This window comes from Dermochelys coriacea, chromosome 2 (assembly GCF_009764565.3).
Source record: "Dermochelys coriacea isolate rDerCor1 chromosome 2, rDerCor1.pri.v4, whole genome shotgun sequence".
In the NCBI taxonomy this organism is placed as follows: Eukaryota; Metazoa; Chordata; order Testudines; family Dermochelyidae; genus Dermochelys; species Dermochelys coriacea.
This window is the reverse complement of record NC_050069.1, coordinates 12849671-12875417: the sequence shown is the minus strand read 5'-3', so window position 1 is coordinate 12875417 and position 25747 is coordinate 12849671. Positions and strand designations below refer to the sequence as shown.

Genomic DNA, 25747 nt, shown 5'->3' with positions numbered 1-25747 from the left:
CCACCCTCCACTCCCAGTGAGTGTTTGCTTGTGTGGTTTATTTCCTTTTCAAAACATAGTTTCAGCATCTTCTCAATATTCTGCTGCATACACATTATGGTCCTCCAAAATCATAGAAATGTAGGCATCTCAAGAGGTCAGCAAAGTCCAGCTCCCTGCATGGAGGCAGGACCAAGTAAACCCAGACTATCCTGTTCTTAAAAAAAAAGTCCCATGATGGGGATTCCACAACCTCCCTTGCAAGTCTATTCCAGAATTTAACTACCCTTATCATTAGAAAGTTTCTCCTAATATCTAACCTAAATCTCCCCTGCTGCAAGTTAAACCCATTGCTTCTTGTCCTACTTTCAGTGGAAATTGAGAACAATTGATCACAGCAGCCCTTTATATTAGCCCTCAATATTTGAAGACTGTTACCAGGTGTCTCCTCAGTCTTCTTTTCTCAAGACAAAACATGGCCAATTTTTTAAAATCTTTCCCCATAGATCAGGTTTACTAAAACCTTTGTCATTTTTATTGTTGTCCTCTGGACTCTTTCCAATTTGTACATATCTTTCCCAGAGTGTGGCTCCCACAACTGGACACAGTACTCCAGCTGAAGCCTCACCAGTGCTGAGTAGAGCAGGAGAATTACCTTCTGTGTCTTACATACAACACTCCTGTTAATATACCCCAGAATCATATTAGCCTTTTTCACACCGGTATCACATTATTGGCTCATATTCAATTTGTGATCCCCTATAACCCCCCAAACCTTTTCAGCAGTACTCCCACCAAGCCAGTTATTGCCCATTTTGTAGTTGTGCGTTTGAGTTTTGCTTCCTAAGTGTAGTAATTTGCACTGATCTTTACGGAATTTCATCTTGTTGAATTCAGACCAGTTCTTCAATTTTTCAAGGTTGTTTTGAATTTCTAATCCTGTCCTCCAAAGTGCTCCCAGATTGGTGTCATCCACAAATTTTATAAGCATACTCTCCACTTCATTATCCAAACCATTAATGAAAACATTGAATGGTACCAAACCCAGGACTAACCCCTGCTTGCAGGATCTCACTAGATGCACTCTCCCAGTTTAACAGCAAGTCATTGATAGCTAGTCTTTGAGTATGGTCTTTCAACTAGTTGTGCATCCATCTTGTAGTATTTTCATTGAGAGCACATTTCTCAAGTTTGCTTATTATAGAATATTGTGGGACTGTGTCAAAATTATATGTATATATATATATATACTTACTAAATTCAAAATACATATACAGTTTCCCCCCTATCCAGTATCCTGTCAAAGTAGGAATTTAGGTTGGCTTGGCATGATTTGTTCATGACAAATCCATGCTGCCTATTCCTTATAACTCAAGATCATTACAAAGTGATTGTTTAATAAATTGTGTCAGTATTTGTCCAGGTATTCAAGTTCAGTTGACAGATCTATAATTAGTGAAGTTCTCTTTGTTCCCCTTTTTAAGATTCTATTGTTGTCTTTGGGGAGTCCTCACTTCATAGAGGAGGACTGGAGCAATATGCCAGCTTTTTTTCTTCAGCCTTTTGACATGGATTGGATTTGAACGCAGAGTGCCTGAGGTGGGTGCTCTGCTTCAATGACTGTCACATACTTTAGAGCCATCCAGCTCTACTGGTAGCTTTTCAGATAGTTAGCCTTTCTCTCTGCTCAAGTCCAGTGTAATTCTTATCGTGCCTACCTGGAGATGCAATCCCTTTTTCAAATAATGTTTTAATTTGCTTTCCTTGGTGGGTGCCGCACACTCTGTTGGGGTAACCCTCAAGTGTCAGAGAGGCTGGTGTGATGATCTGAGCCCTAGTTTGATCTCTGTCTGTGAGCTAAAAAGCATTGCCACAATGTGTCAATGTTATGAGAAGTTGGTTGTGGCTTTTTGCCATGGGGGCTGTATCTCAGGGGCCCCTCGGTCAAATGGCCCCATATTTGGATCGCTAACCTTACCATGTGTGCTATGAGGTACATCAAATTTCAAGACAGTCCAATTTACCATATATTAGAGCACTTAGAACAGCTGAGCTTTAAACAGCAAACTGGTCTTATCCTTCACTATAGCAGAGCTGTCACTGCTAGAATTAAATCCTTCAGAACTTATCTGTGGCACTAAGTAAGCAGTGGAACAGATCTATTGTGAGTTAGTGCAGTGGACTGGAGAGAGTTATGTCTACACGCAGGTTATGTCATGGATCATTTCACCAAAGGCACATCACATGTCTCCATTGCTTTATTTATACCAACAGGTCATACTGAACCCCTACCTACACCTTATGGGCATTGCAAGACTGCCTTATTTGTAAAGTGTGTTGAGATCCTCTGGATGAAAGGTGATGTAGATATGCCAAATATTTATCTTATAAAACAAGCAAGGAGGTGGAATGTTTTAAAAAGGATTGGGGTAAACATGCAAAAAAATCCAGTTAACGCAAAAGGGAATTTAAACCAAAAAACAAACAAGACATCTAACCAATGCTGTCGGGACATTGCACAAGAACATAATATTTCTGGTTTAATTATGGTGCAGAATGTTCACCCACTGGTAAGAAAAGGCAAACTCTCACCCATTACTGTGATCAAACAAGGACCCCTGAGCAGAAGAGCTGCCATGTTATTAGACATCGCCCCAGGCAGCAGACATAACCAGACAGGAAACTCTCATTATAGTTGCTAGCACCTCTGCCTTGGCAAAAAGAGAAAGTGTTCGTGTTGCAGAATAATGAGTTCTACATTGCTTTAAGGGCAATTGGATGCAACTAAAATGTTATGTTATACTTTTAAATACATCAACAGAGAAAGATGTTTCAAACTTGTGCTCTGGCGTGCTGACGTCTACCAGCTGGTGGTAGATTTGTACTCTTTATATCTTTGCCATTAGCTGACTGATGCAAAAAATCACTACATAAGTGATGTTATCTTAATACTTTTGTTAAAAGAGAGTGTGATCAGTTATTTAGGTGGCAATATCAAACTGGTATCAGTTTAATCAGTTTTGTTACAAAGCAAATACTAGTTACACAGTAAAAATAAAAAAAAGACACACCAGTTCCTAGCTGTCCCTTTCCATAGGACACATTATATTTTAAAGCTTAGAATTAACAAGGCTTCTTTTGCAAACTTCTAAACAGTATCCAAGTGATCTAATATTTAGTGTGCAACTGTGACCCTAAGATCCCTTCAATGCCAGTTAGTAAAGAGGTCACTGTCTTGTAACAGCGTCTCCTACAGGCGTGACAAACTCACTACACATAACACATGGCTGTCTTAATATTTGTCTGTGTGAGGTATCAAATCAAAGTTTATATTATACTGTCATTATAAGCGCTGCGTTATGTACGTACGGGTGATACTTACAAAGTTGTATGTCTGTACTACAAATATGGGTAAGCCATGTAACCAGGCGGGGTTGATCAACAAGTTTGTCCTAGACAAATGAATGTTGACTTGTCCGTCTGCCTGTGTTTCCAATGTAAGTCAAGCATTGTAAATGGTGAAACACAATGGAAACTGTATTTGCATGCAAGTCAACAGGAAAAGCCAGGTTGATGGGGATGGGGGATGTCACAGGGGAAGACACCAGAGACTAAAACCACAGGGACTTGTCTTGTCTCTGGGGTCGAAACAATGAGTCCTGGGGCTATATAAGTACAAGCAAAAAAAACTCTTATCCATTCACTGAGGAACATTCTTGACAGAGGGAAGTGATTTGTTACCATTATCAATCTCCAGTTGGGACTGCAAACCAGAAAGCGCTACAGAAAGTCTTTGAAGGCGAGAAACCATGTTAGACAAGGATTGTAACCTGCTAAAATTATGTTTAGTCTCTTAGCATGTTACACTTTTGTTTTATTTGTAACCAATTCTGTTTCCACTATCCTCACTCCGTACCCCTTAAATCTCTGTTGTTTATTGATAAACTTAGTCTTGGTTTTGTTGAATATTCATCTCAGTGCTATAATATTAAGTCAAGAAAGAATCCTCAGCTGACCCCAGCAGGCTGGTATGTACAGTGTCTCTCTGGAGACAGCAAACTTGGCAATTTCTGTGAGTGTCCAGCAATAGGGGCTGGATACTAGAGGGGAAGGCTTTTTTAGGGAGATTGGCGTGCACTTAAAGTTAACCTGCAAGGTGAAGTAAAGACTGATACAGGAGATTGGGTGGCTCATGGGGTGACAGGAGTTGACACCCAATTGAGCATAAGCAACTCTCTCCAGGGGGGAGGGAGGGAGGAGGTGACAAGGTGACTCATAACCCTGCATGCCCTGGGAAAGTGTCACTGCAAGCTCTTTGGGGAACCTTCTTTTATGTTGGGAAAGTGCCTTGTACAACCTATGGGCTACCAGAAACTTATAACAATCGGTGACAGAAAATGCAGGCATATGCAGAATAATAATACCTAGATGTTCTAAAGCACTGTTCATCAGCAGATTCCAAAGCGCCTTCCAAAGGAGGATGGTATCATTGTCCCATTTTACAGATGGGGAAACTGAGGCACAGGGTGGTGAAGTGACTTAGTCCAGGTCACCCAGCAGACCAGTGGCAGAGCCAGGAAAAGAAGCCAGATCCCCTGAGTTACTCTTTCATTTCACAGATACTGGTTTCTCATTGACAGAACACAAAAATATACCTGTATTTTTAAAGAGATATTGAGTTAATCCTTCCCTCCATTACTGGATGGAGTAGGGATGGGCATCAGGAAACTGAATACAGCTCCCCGATCGTAAGCCAGCCTTGCCATAGTGTGAGTTAGACCAGCCTAAGAGTTGCCCTAACTTACAGCACTGGAGGAGGGGCCAGAAGAGACCTTATATCACAGTGAAGGGTCAGCAGACGGCGGTAAAGCTCTGCCATGTCCCCTCCGCCTGCAGTGTGCCCTTGATGCCAGGGTGTGGAGTCACTGGCATAAGAGCTGGTGGAATAAGTTCCCCTCTGCCACAGGATTTCAGTGCTGGAGATCTGCAGCCAGAATCTAGCCCTTTGCGTTGTCTGAACAGCAAAAAGGGGCTGGGAACATAACAGTATCTGGCTAACTGGAACTTTAACATTGGGTCTAAAAAAGCAGTGACATTCTGTCTAAAGCTTAGGGGCAGGCCAACAAGCAGCCCCCGGGGGAAGAGAACTACCTGCATGGAAATATGCTATATTCTAACCAAGTTGTATGTAAGCCACTAAGAACATGGGCCAGTTTCTCTGTCCAGCTCTGGCCCCTTTGTGCCACGCTGGTAATGCAAAGGGGCCGGGAGGCTGCCAAATCTCTCAGCTCGGGGGCGTTTCTGGTGAGTGTTGGGATGGCAGAGCCAGTTTTCACCTCCCCCCCCCCGCAGTCCCTGACATGGGGGGCCATGCCCGGCAGGGGAGTGGTCAGATCACACCGCCTTCCAACAAGCTCCAGGTGACTGGCAGCCCCGTGGAGGCCATAGCCATCAGACAGAGACTACAGCAGTCCTGAAGCTGTTCTAAACTATGCTAAGGCCAGGATCCATATAGACCCGACCAAAGAATTAGGGGAGTTGCAGCCAGCTCCTTCTCTCCCCACACCACGTCCAGGAGATACTGGAGAGAGCGGTGGCTCAGTGTCTCTCTGCATTACACCTAAGCAGGATCACAGGAATCCTGTGAAGTGCCATCTGTTTCATGAGAGGGATCGGGCAAGGCGAGGCTGCCTGCCTAGGAACACAGGCTTTCGTTACACACTGCCAAACGGTGCCAGAGAGGAATCAACTTCAGGCACTGACTCAGCCTTCTGGCAGAGGTAACTCCATTGACTTCAGTGGAGTAAATCCCAGTTTACATTGAGGTAGCTAAGGGGAAGGTCAGTCCCTTCGTATCTAAAAGTAGCATGGAGTCCTGTGGAATCATCACCGTGGCTGGCTCAGAGCAGCCAGTCGGGGACTTGGCTTGGCTCCAGGCTCCACAGGATCTGGGCAGGGCCTGTACTCCAGAGCTCTTGGATATACAGGGGCATGGAGTCCTTTCCCTTGCTCACTCTGTTCCCAGTTTCTCCTGCTAGAGGGGACATTGCCCTGGAAACTGTGCAAGGTAATCATAATGGAGGTCATAACGACTTGGATCTGAAGGAACACCTATAATGCTGTATGCATCCCAGGTGAGCTTAGAGAATTTCCCTTGGGGTGGACAGGTCATTTCCTTGAGGGAGTCTGATCTACTAGGGAGCATGGGGTTCACCCCTGATTTATTTTCCTGAACGTGACCCCTGAAGAGGCATCAGGCCTGTGCTTCTCTGTTGTTCTCAAGTCACCTTGTGGCTTTGAAATATGCAGTTAGGAGCAGAAGCAACAGATGCACTGAGGATCAGAGCAAAGCTTCCTACCACCCTGCCTCTTTCACAGGGACTGGCTGATTCGGCTGATGAAGCCAAGAGAAAAAACAGGCACGTCATCTCATTGTCTGATTGAAACAGAACCTGCGTGTGACATGGTGACCCTATGAGATTTAGCAGGTTTGCATCTGGCGGAAGCTGTGGGAAACGTGTCCAGGACGGTTTCAGCTTTTTATAATCCCTGCAGAATAATCTACCAAAACATCAGGCAGCCATCACTAGTTTAGAGCTGCAAATTCAAATCCGCCTGCCTTACGTAACTCCTTTGACTCCACTGGCGCTACATTCAGGAGGAATGAGGCCCAGGGACATCTCCCTTTGGATCAGTAATTCTTCAACAATTGCTATCTCTGAATTCTGTGGTTAGCTATATTGAGTACAATGCATCACCATAACGATGACGTGAACTCAGGCCCAGTGAAACTTTGCATGAACTATGGTGCAGACATGATAAAGCCTAGAACATAAACTATGCACAAGGTTGTATTTTAGACCTAGAGAATATATATATATACATATATATATATATATACATACATATATATATACATACATACACATATATATATACACATACATACACACTGCTGGATACACAGTCTCCTGCTCATCAGCTCTTAAATTAAAGCCAAACGTGGCAAGGCTCAGAAGAGAATCCATCCAGCCTTTGGAAGCAGAATCCACTGCAAACAGGTTCATGTTCAGGAAACATTCATTGCAGAGAAGACTGAGCACAAAATAATGTAAAAAGAAAAGGAGTACTTGTGGCACCTTAGAGACTAACAAATTTATTAGAGCATAAGCTTTCGTGATGCATCCGATGAAGTGAGCTGTAGCTCACGAAAGCTTATGCTCTAATAAATTTGTTAGTCTCTAAGGTGCCACAAGTACTCCTTTTCTTTTTGCGAATACAGACTAACACGGCTGCTACTCTGAAACCTGTCAAAATAATGTAAACAACAAGATTTTTTTCCTCCTTTTTTTTTAATATGTAGTTACAACCTGCAAAGTCTGATGGATTTCGGACCATTTTAGAGAAAGTCTATGGGCCAAATCTAGAGGTGGTGTAAATGGGATATGTTACACCTCAGTAACTCAGTGTAAACTGGTGTGATTTATATGCTGGTGGAGGCAGGGTTGTAGCCAGAAAATCAACTCACAGGAAGATGTAGAGGGAAACAGGCTCCTCTTATTTAATCTATCTCTTCCTAGCACCCTTCTGTTAGCTGATTTAGCAGCTACCAAACCACCTTTCCACTGGTACATTACACCCACCTAGACATGTCCACCCTTAGGAATTTACACTGAGGCAGAACTGGGGGACCGGGATGGTGCACGATTCAGCTGTCCCCATCCCAGACTGGTTCACCCCCTCCTTCTCTCCCATCCACCCACTTTACATCCTCCACCTGCAGTCCTGAAATAACCCTTGAGTATTTGCCCAATCATTTCCATTGCTTCAGAGCGAGGCACATTCCAAAGATACTTTGTGTATTTTAATGTTGCTGTGTAGGCCCAAAAGCCTAATGAGAAGAAATTGTCTCAAGTAAAATTGTGCTCCATTTTGCTTATTTTGCCTTATACTCCATTTTGCTAGCCTTGAATTAGTAAGAAGAAATTGTTCTGAGTTTATTTTTTGCTGATTGTGTTAACATTTGTTGTTAGAATGACAGAAGTTTTATGGCTGTAATTGCCTTACTTGCTGTTTGGTATGATATGGTACTTAACTGAGAAAGGACAACTGGGCTGGTCAAGAAGGGAGTAGAGGAGTCAAGAGGCACCAACTTTATTATCAATCACCTGGATGGCAGATTGAAGACTCGAAAGCAAAGGCATCCACCCCAAGGACGAGATAAGGATTTGAGCCAAAGGGACGAGATAAGAAACAGCTGCGGATCCTCTCGATAACAACTCAAAATAATGCTAATTAAGGGCAATCTTGAATACCTCATGATTGACAGCTCCGGTGTAACACAAGAAGGTCCAGAGACTTATATGGGAACTTATCACTATAAAAGAAGGATGTATTGTGATGGGACTTAGGGTTCGTTCTGCACCAACATCGGAGCTTCAAACACATTTGACTGAGGCCCAGCTCCCCTCCCTTGTGTGCAGTTTCAGCTGGCTACCGGAACTGACCGAGCAACACTAAGGACTGTTAACTATCAAATCCAGCTGCAGAACCTTTTTGGGGGGGGGGTGTATGTATGTGTGTGTGGGAGAATGGAAGCATATGCTGATTTCAATGCTTAAACTGTACTCTCAATAAACGTGGCGTATTACCTTATGCCCTTTAAAAAAGATTGTGTGTGCTTCTTATAAACATAACAGCTGTAGGGCTGCAAAAGTGCTACATCAGCATTCCAAACTTCTGTGACATAGGGGGACATGGCCATCTGTAATATTATGGACATAAATTTGGTTCTAAGACTCCAGGGTGGATCCAGATGGGAGGGAGGATCAGAGCTTGAATGGACACTGGAAGTGGTCTAACTGAGGACAATATAGAAAAGAAAGGTGCTGTACCACGGGTACACCATGGGGAGGGGGTGCCTATGCCTATTGGTGGGGAAGGTACAGGCCTTGGCTGAATGCCCCAACCCCACCTTAAATAGACAGGTATGACATTTCCTAGGGTTAACAGGGTATTACAGATGGTTCATCCTGAACTTCATCACAATTGCCGCTCTCAATTGTGGACTTGGTGAAAGATACAGCCCCTGCAAAGTTCTGATGGTCTCAAGATTGCACTATAAGGTTTCAGAACTCTGCAGGTCAACTGGCTCAAGAGCCCATCTTGTTCCACCCTTGTTTCTCAAAGCCTTTTGGGTTACAGACATCTGATGCCTGTAACGTTGGCCTGGGGGCTGTTATCACAGGAGGTTATTACATCCTTTACCTTAGCCAAAAGTTGTTCCCCTGAGAAGTTTCATACTCAGTAATCGAGGAGGCCCTGGCAGTGAAGTGGACGATCGAGGTCCTCCACTATTATTTATGGGCCAACTATTCCATCTGATGACAGCCCACACAGCCCTCGCTAGTGTTTACATGCCATTAAAGACCACAATCCCTGGATCATGCAGTGGTACCTCTAACTACAGCCATATCGGTTTGAGGTGTTGTCCTGAGTAGGAAAAGATCACAAGAATGAGGACTTCTTCTCATAGGATGGAGGAAACTTGTCAACACAGACTGATACCAGACCTGCGGGGGCAGGAGAGTGATGGGGTTTACAGACCTTTCTCGTGTCCCACTCCCAGATGAGGGGGAATAACTGAACACTGGGAAGTGAGCTGGGGAATGCTTATTAAGCAAGGGAGCCACTGAGACTGACTGGAAACTCCCTCTGAGGGTGGATAGTGACTAAAATCATGCCCCAAACTGAATAGAGAGCAGGGAGGTAGCAAGGGGCCTGGGGAAGGCTGGTCAGGTGCGTACCTCTCTCCCTTGGGTGCTGGGCTGGGACCAAGTGGAGACAGAAGGCTTGGCTTCCCCTACCTCCTCTCCCCCCTCCTCCCCTCTCCCCGTCCGTCTGATCCACAATTTGACCAGTGGCCCCACTGACCATCAGGCAAGCCCATCCCAGGACTTTGGGGGTGGGAAGAACTGCCAAATCCACAACCTACCCAGTAGGTCTGCTGCCTTCCAACTGAAACCTGCTACACCCTGACATTATGATTATGAGAATGACTTAGTCCCTCCAAATTATCTGGAGGACTCATGCCCAAGTGCTCTACTTTAGGGTTCCCCAAGATAGCCAAGGCTCCAATTGTTACAAAAAACTGTGATGCAATGAAGGATGGAAACCAACCACAGCAGACAACTGAAAATATAGTAACAAATATCTCAGCCCCTCCTGAGTTGACTGATAAGATGTTCAACCATCTATGGGGGACAGTTCTCTTGCAGACCATACTGTGAAGCTAAATCAATGGGGTCAGACATTTGCTTTAACTGAAGATGTTAAAAAGAAAGCACTATTGCCGTCCCTATCATAGAATCATAGAATATCAGGGTTGGAAGGGACCTCAGGAAGTCATCTAGTCCAACCCCCGCTCAAAGCAGGACCAATCCACAACTAAATCATCCCAGCCAGGGCTTTGTCAACCTGACCTTAAAAACCTCTAAGGAAGGAGATTCCACCACATCCCTAGGTAACGCATTCCAGTGCTTCACCACCTTCCTAGTGAAAAAGTTTTTCCTAATATCCAACCTAAACCTCCCCTACTGCAACTTGAGACCATTACTCCTTGTTCTATCATCTCCTACCACTGAGAATAGTCTAGATCCATCCTCTTTGGAACCCCCTTTCAGGTAGTTGAAAGCAGCTATCAAATCCCCCCCTCATTCTTCTCTTCCGCAGACTAAACAATCCCACTTCCCTCAGCCTCTCCTCATAAGTCATGTGTTCCAGACCCCTAATCATTTTTGTTGCCCTCTGATGGACGTTTTCCAATTTTTTCACATCCTTCTTATAGTGTGGGGCCCAAAACTGGACGCAGTACTCCAGACAAGGCCTCACCGATGTTGAATGGAGGGAAATGATCACGTCCCTCGATCTGCTGGCAATGCCCCTACTTATACAGCCCAAAATGCCATTGGCCTTCTTGGCAACAAGGGCACACTGTTGACTCATATACAGCTTCTCGTCCACTGTAACCCCAAGCTCATTTTCTGCAGAACTGCTGCCGAGCCATTTGGTCCCTAGTCTGTAGCGGTGCATGGGATTCTTCCGTCCTAAGTGCAGGACTCTGCACTTATCCTTGTTGAACCTCATCAGATTTCTTTTGGCCCAGTCCTCTAATTTGTCTAGGGCCCTCTGTATCCTATCCCTACCCTCCTGCGTATCTACCTCTACTCCCAGTTTAGTGTCATCTGCAAACTTGCTGAGGGTGCAATCCACGCCATCCTCCAGATCATTAATGAAGCTATTGAACAAAAACGGCCCCAGGACCTACCCTTGGGGCACTCCACTTGATACCGGCTGCCAACTAGACATGGAGCCATTAATCACTACCCTTAGAGCCCGACAATCTAGCCAGCTTTCTATCCACCTTATAGTCCATTCATCAGCCCATACTACTGTAACTTTCTGGCAAGAATACTGTGGGAGACCGTGTCAAAAGCTTTGCTAAAGTCAAGGAATAGCATGTCCATTGTTTTCCCCTCATCCACAGAGCCAGTTATCTTGTCATAGAAGGCAATTAGATTAGTCAGGCATGACTTGCCCTTGGTGAATGCATGTTGATTCTTCCTGATCACTTTCCTCTCCTCTAAGTGCTTCAGAATTGATTCCTTGAGGACCTGCTCCATGATTTTTCCAGGGACCGAGGTAAGGCTGACTGGCCTGTAGTTCCCCGGATCCTCCTCCTTCCCTTTTTTAAAGACGGGCACTACATTAGCCTTTTTCCAGTCATCCGGGACCTCCCCTGATCGGCACGAGTTTTCAAAGATAATGGCCAATGGCTCTGCAATCACATCCACCAACTCCTTTAGCACTCTCGGATGCAGGACATCCAGCCACATGGACTTGTGTTCGTCCAGCTTTTCTAAATAGTCCTGAACCACTTTTTTCTCCACAGAGGGCTGGTCACCTCCTCCCCGTGTTGTGCTGCCCAGTGAAGTAGTCTGGGAACTGACCTTGTTCGTGAAGACAGAGGCAAAAAAAGCATTGAGTACATTAGCTTTTTCCACATCCTCTGTCACTAGGTTGCCTCACTCATTCAGTAAGAGGCCCACACTTTCCTTGACTTTCTTCCTGTTGCTAACATACCTGAAGAAACCCTTTTCGTTACTCTTAACATCTCTTGCTAGCTGCAATTCCAGGTGTGATTTGGCCTTTCTGATTTCACTCCTGCATGCCCCAGCAATATTTTTATACTCTTCCCTGGTCATTTGTCCAAATTTCCACTTCTTGTAAGTTTCTTTTTTGTGTTTAAGATCAGCAAGGACTTCACTGTTAAGCCAAGCTGGTTGCCTGCCATATTTACTATTCTTTCTACACATCGGGATGGTTTGTCCCTGTAACCTCAATAAGGATTCTTTAAAATACAGCCAGCTCTCTTGGACTCCTTTCCCTCTCATGTTATTCTCCCAGGGGAGCCTGCCCATCAGTTCCCTGAGGGAGCCAAAGTCTGCTTTTATGAAGTCCAGGGTCCATATTCTGCTGCTCTCCTTTCTTCCCTGTGTCCGGATCCTGAACTCGACCATCTCATGGTCACTGCCTCCCAGGTTCCCATCCACTTTTGCTTCCCCTAATCATAGAATCATAGAATCATAGAATATCAGGGTTGGAAGGGACCCCAGAAGGTCATCTAGTCCAACCCCCTGCTCAAAGCAGGACCAAGTCCCAGTTAAATCATCCCAGCCAGGGCTTTGTCAAGCCTGACCTTAAAAACCTCTAAGGAAGGAGATTCTACCACCTCCCTAGGTAACGCATTCCAGTGTTTCACTATAATAATTCTTCCCTGTTTGTGAGCAGCAGGTCAAGAAGAGCTCTGCCCCTAGATGGTTCCTCCAGCACTTGCACCAGGAAATTGTCCCCTACACTTTCCAAAAACTTCCTGGGTTGTCTGTGCACCGCTGTATTGCTCTCCCAGCAGATATCAGGGTGATTGAAGTCTCCCATGAGAACCAGGGCCTGCGATCTAGTAACTTCTGTTAGTTGCCGTAAGAAAGCCTCATCCACCTCATCCCACTGGTCCGGTAGTCTATAGCAGACTCCCACCACGACATCACCCTTGTTGCTCACGCTTCTAAACTTAATCCAGAGACTCTCAGGTTTTTCTGCCATTTCATACTGGAGCTCTGAGCAGTCATACTGCTCTCTTATATACAATGCAACTCCCCCACCTTTTCTGCCCTGCCTTTCCTTCCTGAACAGTTTATACCCATCCATGACAGTACCCCAGTCATGTGAGTTATCCCACCAAGTCTCTGTTATTCCAATCACATCATAATTCCTTGACTGTGCCAGGACTTCCAGTTCTCCCTGCTTGTTTCCCAGGCTTCTTGCATTTGTGTATAGGCACTTGAGAACTCGCTGATCATCCCTCTTTCTCAGTATGAGGCAGGAGCCCTCCCCTCTCGCGCTCTCCTGGTCGTGCTTCCCCCCGGTATCCCACGTCACCACTTACCTCAGGGCTTTCGTCTCCTTCCCCCAGTGAACCTAGTTTAAAGCCCTCCTCACTAGGTTAGTCAGCCTGCTTGTGAAGATGCTCTTCCCTCTCTTTGTTAGGTGGAGCCCGTCTCTGCCTTGCACTCCTCCTTCTTGGAACACCATCCCATGGTCAAAGAATCCAAAGCCCTACCCCTAGAGGTGTGGAGAACTCTAGACAAAGGGATCAGAATGGGAGCAGTGCATCCTCTAGGGCATGCAATAATTAATTCAAGGGGGGACGTACAGAGGGAGCATTTGAGACTTTAGCCAAAACTAAGCAATACCCCAATGAACACTCAAGTATTTGAAGCAAAGTTGTGGTATGTAGATCAGTGCATGGTACAAGCCAATCCTGCGTGAAAGGGCGGGTCATATAAAGGCTTGATAATAGCAAACAGATCATATTAAACACCAAACAAAACTTCAGCATTCCACCGAGACCAGAACTCTGCCACAACTTTTAATATTTATGGCCAGCATCTGGGAAGGAAATTGACCAAGGCTCAGGAACGGCTACAGGATAAGAAAGTGGCAGCCTGTCAGAGACAAGTGATCCAACAGAAAGAATATACTTTTAAGACAGAGGGTGGCTGGCAGTCAGATGGAAGAGATGGAAGCTCCCCGAGCGATGGGGAAGAGGATATTGGAGAGGAGGTTGAAGATATCAGTGGACAGGACCGAGTTATAGGGAATCGTTATAACAATTGGAAGAATATAAAGAAAAGGAGAGAAAAGTTCAGCTCTCCTTACCACAGAATAATTTTGTGACAGCTATAACCGCAGATACTGCTGCCAGAGGATATCATGTTAGGAAAACCAAGCCTTCAGTTTCTCAGGGCAGATTTTTTCTCTTTGGCTTAATGAAGATTAGAACCTTCAACAGAGGCTTGGATCGGCGGTAATCAACAAACCGTTCTAGCTGATACAAGGGTGTCCCTTTGTCTCTGTTATGAGAAACAGCCACAGTGTTTCTCTTTGAGGAGCTCTACAAAATGATACTGCAAGCATGTGAAGGCACAATTTCATTGGGTACGTTTTGGTACGTTTCTGTTGAGATTGGGTCCTGGAAGGCAGGCATGGCATTTGCAGTGCCATGCCTGCCCACAAAACAATCTATGATAGGATCGGGCATAATGGTCCAACACAGGATTATGATGTATCTGGCTAAAATGTGTCTCTGGATAATCCCCGCTGCAAAGCATCAGCAATGGGTTATACCCACATGAATGTCTTTTGGCTGACACGCCATATGGCACATCTCCGATTCGAGCTGTGATGTGGCAACAGACAGAAACAAAGCCAGGCACCAAAGTATTCGCAGATGGACCAGCATATTATCAGGAGGGCAGTCCTAGCACAGGGCTTGTTATTGTGATTCCTGACTTGGAACAGGCAGTGATGGATTACTGCATGGGCCAATGGAGCCTGTGCCCAAGGGCCCTGGGCAATTTGGGGGGCCTTTCAGGGGCGGCAGAAACTTTGGCCACATCCCCTGATTCACCTCTTCCCCTGCCCCACTCCTCCTCTTCACCGAGGCCCACCTCCAGCCCAGCCGGAAGCCTGTGGAAGTGTTGGGTGAGTAATATTCCCCCCAGGCACAGCTGGCGGAGTAGCTGGCTTTCTGGAGCCCCACGCTGAGCTGGCCCGAGCTCCCCCACCAGCCCTGCCCCGCGCCTTGCCCGACTGAGGGCCCCCCCCCCCTGCCCTGCACAGGGCTGAACTTAGGTCACCCCCACCCGGCACAGTGCTGGACTGGGCCACATCCTTCCCTCCAACGCATGCCATGGAGCTCACTCATGAGCCCCTTTCCCCCTCCCCCCTTGCAGAGCTGGCTCTCTCCCCTCCCCTGTGTGGGGCTGGCCCAAGCCACTTGCCAAAGGCCTCGCTGCACCCCACCGCTCAGCTGCTCCAGCCCCTTTTTGGAAAAACTGGGCTTTCAACTGATGATCAGTTGACAAGAGCAAATGGGACAAAAGCCCAGTTTTGCCAAAAAAGTTGGGATGTCTGGGGTCAAAATAGGATGTATGGTCACCCTAGGCCAGGAGTCCCCAAACTTTTTTGGTCGCACATCCCCCACCCTTACCCGGTCCGTGCACGGCTCCCCCCACCGGAGCCAGGAGTGGGGCTGGGACCCATAGTCAGGGGCTGTGAATTTGGGGTGCAGCCAGGAGCAGAGCCACAGCTGGGGCTGGGGGCAGGGCTGGACCCTGCCACACTCCCCCAAACATTCCTCTGTGTCCCCCTAAGGGGGTGTACTGCAGAGTTTGGGGACCAGTTCCCTAGGCTATGGTAAGAGCTGCCCAGGGAGCCCAGGCAGCTTTGGGGAGCCCTGGACCCTGCACCTGCCTTGTGCGAGGGTGCCCAAAAGCAGCCACTGGCCCACGTCCCTGACCCCCAGGGCACACTGCCCAGGGCAGGTGCAGGATCCAGGAGTCCCCGTAGTGGCTTCTGGCCAGGCCAGGGGGTGAGGTCTTGGGGGAAGGGGAGGAGCAGGCAGCAGGGCCCAATGGCAGGGGCCCAATTGTTCTTTGTGCCCAGGGCCCCAATATTTTTTAATCCACCTCTGAGTACAACACAGTGTAGAAATCAAGTCAGCCCAATTTTCTGAACTGGCAGCAGTAGCCCAAGTGCTAGAAGTTTTTCCTGATTTTCCCATTAATCATTTATTTGGATTTACAATGGGTGCACAAAGCATTGCCCGAGTTATTGCTGTACCAGATTTACCACAGATTTTTCTCTGGGGATGGTAACCCTTTAGCATATGCTCACCTACAACAGTATATTTATGATCTGGAAATTTAAAAAGTGAAATACACCCTGCTGGCCACAGTAATGGTAAAGGCACATGGGAGTAACTCCCCTGGAGTTGGCTGGAACTGAGAGGCTGATTTAGTGGCCAAGGCAGCAGCTATTGGTGCTCCACTGTAGAAACAGTCACAATTTGACACTCCCATTGCAGCTATTACTCCTAAATGGGAAAATATTGATTTGGCTAGCTTGTAAACGTCTTACAGGAGCTAAGTTGAGCCGAGAGAGAGTCACGACAATATAAAGGAGTTCTCTTAAAGTTTATACAACCCCCGATGGAGAATCCATCAGGGTAGCCAAACCCAGTGGTCAATGGGCTTGCATTGTACCACAGCAATATAAAACCAATTTTATTTATGTATGTCATGATATACCCACTGGAGGGCACCGAGGTGTTAAAAATACACTAGTAAAAATACAGCATATTGTTTGGTGGGCACAAATGAATCAGGATGTTAGGTGATATTCACAAAATTGTCTAGTGTCTGCACAGATAAATTCTGAACCTGTCAAGAAGAAAGCAAAATTGAGACACAACCAAATTGAAGGTTTCAGAGTAGCAGCCGTGTTAGTCTGTATTCGCAAAAAGAAAAGGAGTACTTGTGGCACCTTAGAGATTTGACTCCATATTGATTATATTGGACTATTGCCTAAAATGGCTGAAGAAAATCTATCTGTGTTGGTGTAATAAATGAAGGGGGGAAGGGGAACCTCCCTTTTTTGGACCCACCCAGCCAGTTAGCTATAAAATCCCTCTTAGTAGCTGTTTTCTAATTGCTTTACCTGTAAAGGGTTAAAAAGTCTCACTGCTATGCATAGGTAAAAGGAAGCGAGTGGGCACCTGGCCCAAAGAGCCAATGGAAAGGCTAGAACTTTTTAAAATTGAGAAGAAAACTTCCCCTTTGTCTATCTGTTCTTCTGGGGAGAGGGGGACAGGGCAGCAGTTATGTTGTAAGAAGCTTGGACCAGGTATGAAAAATCTTTGGTATCATACCTAGAAACTACTCATTTGAAACCCCAGATATGTAAGTAGATCAAGAAATGTCTAGGAAAATGTAATTAGATTTAGCTCTTTTTATTTCTTTATGGCTTTCGGATTCCTCTGTGCTAGCCCCAGGTGCTTTTGTTTTGCTTGTAACCTTTAAGCAAGACCTCAAGAAAGCTATTCTTGGTGCTTAATCCTTGTAGTTACTCTTTTAAAATCTAGCAATAGCTTGAGGTTCCAGATGTATTTTCTTTATTTTTAAAAACCAAATGTACCTTTTTAAAGCACAGGGATTGGAGTTCTGTATCTTAAGAGGTTTATGCACGTTTTGTTTTTTTTAATTACAAAAAAAATTAATGGCAACAGCTGATTTTTTTTTTCTTTCTCAGCTCTTTCTGGGACGGTGGAAGGAATTCCCAAGTGCACCTTCCTGTGCTCTCAAAGGAGTTCTGCACTTGGGTGGTGGCAGCAACTACCAATCCAAGGTCAGAGAAAAGCTGTAACCTTGGGAGTTTAATACAAGCCTGGAGTGGCAAGTATTTATTTTTAGAGTCCTTGCAGGCCCCAACCTTCTGCACTCTAACTGCCAGAGTGGGGAATCAACCTTGACAGTTGGTCATTGTGAAAGTTTGCTCCAAATGGGTAGAAGTAATCCCTATGAGAAACTACAAGGCAGCTGCTACTGTTAAGGTTCCGCTTGTGCAAATCTTTACCAGATGAGGACTTCCACAGGTAATTGATTCAGAGAACACATATTCCTGATGAGACAACATGTAACACCATGAAAATGCTGGGAATATAGCAGGAATATCATCTCACCTATCCTCCAGAGTCATCAAGACTGGTAGAAAGATGTAACTGAACTTTAAAAGTTATGCTTACTAAATATCTTAATGACAACCAAAAAGATTGGGATACAAATTGCCCTTAATATTGATGACTCTTTGAGCTTCTCCAAACAGAACCATGTGGGTAGCTCCTTTAGAAATCACGACAGGACATAAAACGGTGTTGCTTGAACACCTTCTTTGTGCTGTGCCAGGCTTGGTACAACACGCTCTTGTAACTGATCAATGGCTGCTACAGCTAAAAGAACACCTGAGAGAAGTTCATCTACGGGCAGCCAAAAACATGGATGTGAGACAAAGCCTGACGGCTCGACACTTTGGTACCACAATGAAGTTGCAAGAAAGGCAAATAGGAGATGAAGCAATGATAAAAAATCTACAATGAAAAAGGGAACCCTTTAAAACCTAGTTGGGACGGGCACTACCGTGTTACAGAAAATGCTAGTCTCAGTGTGTGTTTGGTGTGAATTGATAAAGGAAGAAAAAGTGGGACAAATGGTTTCATCTTAATCAAATGAAATTGTTCAAAGGACAAGTCTGATGCTGCTTCATTTTGTCATCTAGGCAGAACTGTCTGTTACTTGGATACATGCTGTTTAATAAACTGGACCTGGACTTACCCTCTGTATACAGAGAAAGGACCAACTCAAATGCATGGCCTACCAATGTCTCCTGATGAGCTGTGTATGCTCCAACTTGTGTATGATTGGTTGGTGGGACATGGCAGAGTGCAACAGGAATTCCAGTGTCTGCCAGGTATGAACCAGATAATTGGAGGCCGGATGTGCTCTAAAGATTGTACAGTAGTGATTCAGCATAACTATGATCTAAGTACTGGACGATTGGAGTTGAGGGTACTCTCATCCAAATATGAAAATTTTTATCTATTAGGTATGAAGGAAAACAGTATACTCCCTGAGTGTTATAGAATAAGAATAATTACTTTCACGCCAGTTATAAGATCTACTGCTAAGCAATTCCACATCTTAACTGATGAAGAGGACCACACACTAAAAGAGGGTAATATCAATAAGAATACAAGCATTAAAAGTAAGTAAAAAAAAGTAAGAAGAGAAATTGGGGAACACATACATGACAAAGGGCAATTAAGAGAAAATGCGGAAGAGATTAAACAAATACTTATGACTGTGCCTATGACAGTTCTAACTATTCAAACAATTTTAGGATCTAAAGGGAGAAATATAACTGCAGTGTATTTTTACAAGAAACCAACAAAATTTGTTTCCTCTTCTCATAACATGGAAATGTATACCAAATTAGGGAATGAGGGAATATTAATATTAATGTATTCAGGAGGGGAAAATTATGGACCATGCTCTAATAAAAAGAGATACTTTGTATGTGGAAAAGATCATGAACATAATGGAGAGCAATCTGTAAATGAGGATATTACACAGGGAGATGTTTCCATGATAATTCAAGATGTTAAGTCCATTAATACTGGAGCTTTACAGGGGTACAGTAAAAGAACTCTGAGAAATGGGAATAGTAGAGGTAGAAATGTTAGTTACAGACCAATTAACTAAACCAACCATTCCCTCAATTATCACAAACACAAACAATTATTAATTTCACCTCTGACATTTCTCCATGTCCAGTAGTAACACCAGGACCAGAAAGTGGATTAAGACCCTCCTCGGTTAGAAGCAAAACTAGTGCATTATACAATAAAGTATGCTGGTTCCATGTCCCAATTATTCTTAATAAAGTGGGATTTTACCAATCTGGGATTTTACTAGTATTTTACTTAATCCAAGTGGGATTTTACCAATACTGAAGTCTGTCAAAGTTGTCAAATTGGGGAATTATATGGAGAATTTATGAAACTATTTTGGGATAACCCCAGAAACAAAGGAGTAAGCATGAGAAAGGAGAGATATTACTGGGATAACAGGAACCATTAGTGGATTGTTTGGGACCAGGATGTTCATAGGAACCCAAGGAGATACACAGGCACTGCAAAAGCAGTTAAATAAACTAAAACAAAGTATGAAAAATAAAATATTCCAGCAGTGGTTACACCAGTACCAAATACAAAGGTAAAATAATCTCTCGTCTCCTACTTGAGATTCCCCTGTTTATGCATCCCAGGATTGCTCTAGTTCTTTTAGCCACTGGATCAAACTAGGAGTTGATGTACAGCTGATTATACATCTCCCCTTCCGCAATATTTTTCAGAGGCACTGCTTCCCTGGATAAGAGTCACTCATTCTGTAAGTATGTCTGACATTCTTTGCTCCAAGATGTATATTTTTTCATTTCACTGTATTAAAATACATATTGTTTGTTTGCACCCAATTTACCAAAGTGATCTGGATGACTCTGAATCAGAGTCCTGTCCTCTTGATTATCTACCACTCCCACAATTTCTGTATAATCTGCAGAATTTATCAATGATGATTTTGTATTTTCTTCCAGATCATTGATAAATATGTTAGATAGTGTATAGCCAAGAATCAATCCCCTTGGGACTCCATTGGAAACACACCACTTGATGACAATTTCCCATTTAGAGTTATATTTTGAAATCTATCAGTTAACCAGTGTTTAATCCACTCAGAAGACTGAGTATATTGCATCAAAACTAGTACCTTTAGCAACAAAATTTGTAATCTCATCAAAAAATAAATTAAATTAGTTTGACAGGATCTATTTTCCTTCAACCCATATTGCTGTTCTTTACTTACATTACCCTCCTTAAATTCTCTATTAATCAAGTCCTGTTTCAGCCACTACATTATCTTATCTGGAACTGATGTCAGGCTGACAGGCCTATAATTACAGGTCATCCCATTTACCCTTTTTAAAAATTGGCACAATATTAACTTTCTTCAAGTCTTCTGGAACTTCCGCAATGCTCAAGGCTTATTGAAAATCAACATTAACGGTCAAGCAAGCCCCTCAGCCAGCTCTTTTAAAACTCTCAGGTGCATATTACTTGGAACTGCTGATTTAACAATGTCTAACTTTAGCAGCTGCTGTTTAACATTCCCCTGAAATACTAGTGGAATGGAAACAGTGTTATCATTATTATATGATGATACTATGTCATCTGATTTCCGCAAATACAGAATAGAAATATTTATTGAACATTTCTGTCTATTATTATTGATAATTCTACCATTTCTATCTAGTAATGGACCAATACTATTTCGGGATTCTTTTTGTTCCTAATATATTTTAAAAGTCCTTATTGTCCTTAACTCTGCTGAACAAAGATTTCTCTTTGTGTTCCTTTGCTTCCCTTATCAATTTTTGAGAATTCCTAACTTCTGATTTATATTCATTACCTTGAACTTTCCCTTTCTTCCATTTATTATATGCTTTTTTAAAAAAATATAGCTGCCTTTATATAATCTAAACCAGGTTAGTTTTTTACTCAGAAAAGTCTTCCTCAATTGTGGGATTGTAGGTTTTTGGGCATCTGCTAAGGTTTTTAAATGATTCCCAATTATCATTCACATTTTTTCAATAAATTCTTCCTTCCAGCTGATTTTGCTCATAATGTTTCAGCTTTGTGAAACTGGTCCTATTAAAGCACCAAGTATATATATTAATAATCTGGACTTTATTCTGCTTGAACCTTACAAATGTGATCAAGTCATGATCCTTGTATCTAAGCTACCATTAATTTTTAGTTCTTTAGTATCTGTTAGCACAAGGTCAATAAAGAATTATCCCATATTGGCTGCAACACCTTTTTTAGATAGGAAACTGTCATCTAAACTTGATCCATAAGCATTCAAGATCATTTTCTTCTGAGCTCTCAGTGACTTGGAAACAGGTAAAGCCATATTTGACATAGTTGGCCACTATCCTTTCCCTTCTGCCCACTTAATCCTTCCTAAATATGTTATAACCATTGATTTGACCATTCCAGTTGTGAGAATCATCCCACTATGTTTCCGTAATACCAACAAGATCAAATTTATGTTCATAAATGAGCATTTCCAGTTCCTCTTATTTGTTACCCTGGTTCCTAGCATTGGTAAAGAGGCAATTCAAAAATTTCTTCTCTTCACTTTCTTCGGTTCCTTGATTAATCTTGTTCTCAAATCTCAATTTTGTGTTACGTACTCATATTTTCCTTCTTTTCATCCTCCTTTTTTGGTATTACTTTAACCCTCTCCTGACTACTCTACTCAAACTGTCCTAAGAAGCTTGGTTCCCCTTCTATTGAGGTGGAGGCCATCCAAACTATACAGCCCTCTCTCCCCATAGAAGGTGGAAATAATGTTCCACAAAATCCCAACCCTCCACTCTACACCACTTAGTCAGCAGTTCACTTCCAAAATCATCTTCCTTTGCTTGTGGGACAGAAAGGATCTCAGAGACGATTGGTTGGACATTCTTCTTCAGCAAGCTTCCAAGTTTCTTGAAATCATCTACTATCTGTGAGATATCCCACGATGCAGTGTGATTAGTAAGGCTGGTTTCAGAGTAGCAGCCGTATTAGTCTGTATTCGCAAAAAGAAAAGGAGTACTTGTGGCACCTTAGAGACTAACAAATTTATTTGAGCATAAGCTTTCGTGAGCTACAGCTCACTTCATCGGATGCATTTGGTGGAAAAAAACAGAGGAGAGATTTATATACACACACAGAGAACATGAAACAATGGGTTTTATCATACACACAGTAAGGAGAGTGATCACTTAGATGAGCTATTACCAGCAGGAGGAGGGTGGGGGAAGGAAGAAAACCTTTTGTGGTGATAATCAAGTGGGCCATTTCCAGCAGTTGACAAGAACGTCTGAGGAACAGTGGGGGATGAGGGGGGGAATAACATGGGGAAATAGTTTTACTTTGTTGTTTTCTGAACCATGTTATTCCCCCCCTCACCCCTCACTGTTCTTCAGACCTACTGGATCTCGAGAGGTATCTTCCATGGTTTCCAGGTTGAGGACCTGGTATCTATGTGAAACTTCTAGCTATGTTTCAGAGTAGCAGCCGTGTTAGTCTGTATTAGCAAAAAGAAAAGGAGTACTTGTGGCACCTTAGACACTAACAATTTTTTTTCCCACTGAATGCATCCGATGAAGTGAGCTGTAGCTCATGAAAGCTTATGCTCAAATAAATTTGTTAGTGTCTAAGGTGCCACAAGTACTCCTTTTCTTTTTTCTAGCTGTGTGGAATTTCTCTTCTCTCTGGTGGCAACAGCCTGCTCATTCTCATCTTTTGCCAGCCGTTTAGAATGTTGCAATCACCTCCTGCTTCTGGTGACTATGAACTGCCAGGTCTCCTCTCTGACCTCTTCTCTCTGAGATTCCTTGGTGACCAGCTCCATTTTTCCTTGAACCTAAGATATTTGGTGTTTTCTGAACCTGGCTGTTGAGGAACTCCTCTGCTTTTCTGTAATGTCTCTTCTTGTCCCTGCACTGCAAGAATCTTCTCCTCCAACACAACCACCAATCTGCACTTCATGCACATGAAATCCCTTTTGTCTTTAGGCAGGAAAGAGGACATTGGCACATTCAGTACAGGTCACCACAATTGTTCCATCACTGTCTGTCTTGATATCACATGCATTGCTGAAACCGGAATGAAAGCCTCTCACAGTCCCGCTCTCAACTCGCTCTGAAATGCCTGTTGGCTGCCTCTGTTTGTAGCTCTCAAGTTTGCCTTGCAAGTTACTTTTTATACTATGTCTTCCCTGCTTAGCTCAGCTGAGTTCTGCTCTGCCCTGAGGTTCAATCTGAGTTGGCAATTTGTTCAACATCACTTTCCCATTGTCAGTGGATTAAAGTTGATAGACTTTGTGGCATTCAGATAATGTGGTGATGGGTGTGTTTCAATCAAACAGATAGAAGGATTTGAAGGTAAAATATGTGATCCTTTGATGTGCAAAAACGGGGATATATAAGGAAGAGAATAGGAGGATACAAAAAGTGCATTGAGGAAAATATCATTTAGCACCTTAGGACCTATTCATTCCAGGTGCCCAATGTCCTCAACTCTCTTCAGATTTCCCACTCAACACCTTGCAGCATCAAACCTGTATCTTTATTACTCTACTGCCTAGGGCCCCCTAATCAAATTTGGAAGCCTGCTGCACCAGGCAGCATACAACACAGAATAAGTGACAGCCCTCTGCCCCAAGGAGTCTACAATCTAAACAGGCAAGACAGACAAAATGTTGAAGAGGAAACATGCACAGAGCAGCAAACCAACTTGCCCAAGGTCACGTAACAGATCAGTGGCAGAACAAAGTATCCAACCCAAGTCTCTTAGTCCAGTGCCTTATCCACTGAACCAGGCTGCCTCTTGTACCTATTGGTATTAACATAATGCACTAATTTAACTTTTAAAAGGGACTTTTCATGCACACTGTAGATATCATACTGATGTGGCTCAGACACAACCTTTACAATCACCATCAGCTGAAGAGCTTCCTCAGCTGCTCATTTTGCTCTGCAATGGCACAGTCTCGAAGGCGAGAACAAGCTGATGTGTCCAATCACTCCCCCCGCCCCATTCTCTTTACTCAAGAGCCTTCCACAACAGCCAGAGGAGAGATACTTTGTAACGGGGCCAGTTGCAGCATGCCAGCTAATTAATGTTGTGTCCTCCAAAGGAGAAGAGAATAATGAAACGGGTCATAACATTACCTTCAAACTGTTCCTCATCCTGGCAAATTTAAACATTAGCAAGAGTGTCAAGCAATTGCTAAACAGAAAATATTTAGTTGTTATTTGGCACTGATAAGTGATTTCAATTTTATGGCCTTTTTTACTTAAACAATCAGTCTGACATTTTATTACTAAGGCTGATTTTGTGTTGATTATTTCTTTCAGTCTATAGCATGCTACCAACCAGGCTCTGATGAATCATGAGCAGGTGGGAGGCAATCATGTCTCTATGGATAACATTATCACATGTCTCTCTTTCTTTCTACCTGCCTCGGGCTCAGCTTCTCAAATTTCCCAGAGGTGTGGGGGATGGGAAAGATAAAGTAGACCGCATAGCAATCGTGACGCCAGATCAGACCGGCAGTCCTTTGAGCTTGGTATTCTGCTTCCAATCTTGGTCAGTATCCAATGCTTCAGAGAAAGATGTAAGATATCCCCTTATGGACAATTTATAAAAGAACCTATCCATAGGCAAAGTCTCTTCCTAAATCCGCATCAGTGGTTGACTCATGGAATAAACCATTAGAGTTATTGACCCTTTTAATCAATTATTATTTATTATTTGTATTATTGTAGTGCCTAGGAGCCCAAGTCATGGGCCAGGCCAACATTGTGTTAAGTACTGTACAAACATACACAAAAAAGGTGGTTCCTGCCCCAAGAATCTTACAACGTAAACAGAAAACAAGAGACAAAAAATTGATGCAGACAGACAGATGGAGCAATACAAGTAAACAATGAGTCAATATTGGGCAATATGTTCTCTGCAAATCAGCAGCACATACAGTGTTCTTCAAAGACAAGGTACGGCTGTAGTCACATCCATCCTTTCTTCAAAAGGTGGTCTCACAATTTCAAAGTAAACAGGACCTTTTTCTCCCTGTCTTGTAACCTAACTTGCGTACTAGCGGGGGCAAACAGAGGCTCCACTCCCTGGATGTGAGACATGCAC

The 25747-nt window shown here is 43.6% G+C and overlaps 1 protein-coding gene across 1 annotated transcript in view; it reads right to left on the bottom strand.

Moving 5' to 3' along the window:
- The window catches only part of FAM135B (family with sequence similarity 135 member B), a 343944-nt gene that overhangs the window by 55571 nt on the left and 262626 nt on the right, over nucleotides 1–25747 (bottom strand). The gene's annotated exons all lie outside the window — the stretch shown is intronic.